The sequence below is a fragment of the Protopterus annectens genome, chromosome 12.part0, assembly GCF_019279795.1.
Source record: "Protopterus annectens isolate FY-2018-M chromosome 12.part0, PAN1.0, whole genome shotgun sequence".
In the NCBI taxonomy this organism is placed as follows: domain Eukaryota; kingdom Metazoa; phylum Chordata; order Ceratodontiformes; family Protopteridae; genus Protopterus; species Protopterus annectens.
In genome coordinates, this window is record NC_056746.1 from 878,130,031 (window position 1) to 878,131,821 (window position 1,791).

The window sequence follows — 1,791 nt, forward strand, 5'->3', positions numbered from 1 at the left end:
AGGACTACATTCTTCCAGGACAATTAATGGTAAAGACGGACAACACCACAGTTATCTGGTAGATAAACAAGCAGGGGGATGCACGTTCTTACCCCCTCTGCAGACTAGCCATGGCATTGTGGAACACAGCCTTGAGCTACCAAGTGCACCTTCAAGCTCAATTCCTGTCAGGAAAATTAAATACACTGGCAGACAGACTAAGCAGAAACCTCATGGACCCACACGAGTGGAAACGGGAACCAAGGATTTTCAACATGTTTACAAGCGAATGGGGGAGCCCAGACATAGACCTGTTTGCCTTCCCCCAGATCTACCAATTGGACAAATTTTGCACAAGGACTCACCACAAACAAGTCTGGAAAGTGGATGCTCTGTCCTTCAGCTGGAAAAAACTATCAGTCTATGCCTTTCCCCCGCTGCCTCTTCTCAACGAAGTACTACTAAAAGTCAAACAGGACAAACCAAGGATGATTTTGATTGCTCCAGACTGGCTGCGCCAACACTGGTACCCCCTCCTGTGCAGTGTGTCACGGTTATCTCCATGGCACCTGCCTCAGACTCCTTCCCTGCTGTCTCAGCAGGAGAACTAGATTCTGTGCCCTCGGCTTCCAATACTGAACCTTGCATCCTGGCTAATTACTTAAACTCTCCCTTACCATCCCTCAGCAAACCTGTGATGTATGCCATCTTAGAGGCAAGGAGGCCTAGTACTATACAATCTTATGCTGAAAATGGAAAAGATTCTGTGCCTGGAGCCAATCTCAAGGGATGAGCACAGCAGCGCCCAATTTACCTCAGATTTTACAATACTTAACTGAGATGCTTCACAAGGGCCTGTCTTTTTCCTCCATTAAAATCCACGCCTCAGCCATTACAGCTCATTATAACACAGAACCTCCGCTCTTCTCTCATCCACTGCTCAAGCAGTACCTCAGAGGTGCCAAAAATTTGAGACCACCCAGGAGAGCTCCAACCTCAGCCCTGGGACCTTAACTTTGTATTGGAGAAACTCACGCTACTTCCTTTCGAGCCAGCTGCTACTGCAGACTTAAAATTTCTTTCCTGGAAAACAGCTTTCCTTTTAACAATCACTTCAGCTAGAATTACAGGCCCTTATGGCAGTGGAGCCTTTCATCATCTTTCATGTGGACCAGGGTGTCACTCAGAACCAATCCATCCTTTATGCCCAAGATGGTATCCAGTGTGGCTCTTAATCAGTCCATTCATTTGCCAACCTTCTTTCTCAATCCACAGAACAAAGGGGAACGGATTCCGCATTCCTTGGATGTGCGCGAACAATTTAGATTCTACTTGGACAGGACTAAACCGCAAAGAAAATCTGAACAACTGCTAATAGCATTTGCTGCAGGAGCAGAGGGGAAGGCTATTTCAAAACAAACCATTTCTAAATGGATAAGCCATTGCATTCATTTCTGCTATAAGCACCATGGGAAACCCACCCCCCAGGGGATCAGACCTCACTCCACCAGGGCTGCATCTACTTCTACAGCCTTTCTCAGAGGCATTCCTACCAGGGACATCCTGCAAGCTGCTACCTGGAGTTCTGTACATACTTTCACCAAGCATTATCATTTGCCAATTTTCTGTAAATCCAGAGCTGGCTTTGCCACTGCAGTCTTGCAGGGCCTTATAGCTAGCCCTAATGATCTAAACTCCTCCTCCCAACCATAGCTTTGGGAATCTACCCAAATGTTATGACTGCATCAGTGAAACACGAAGAACATAGTACAGTTGTGTACCCTTACCATAAATGTAGATGTTCGAGTGTAT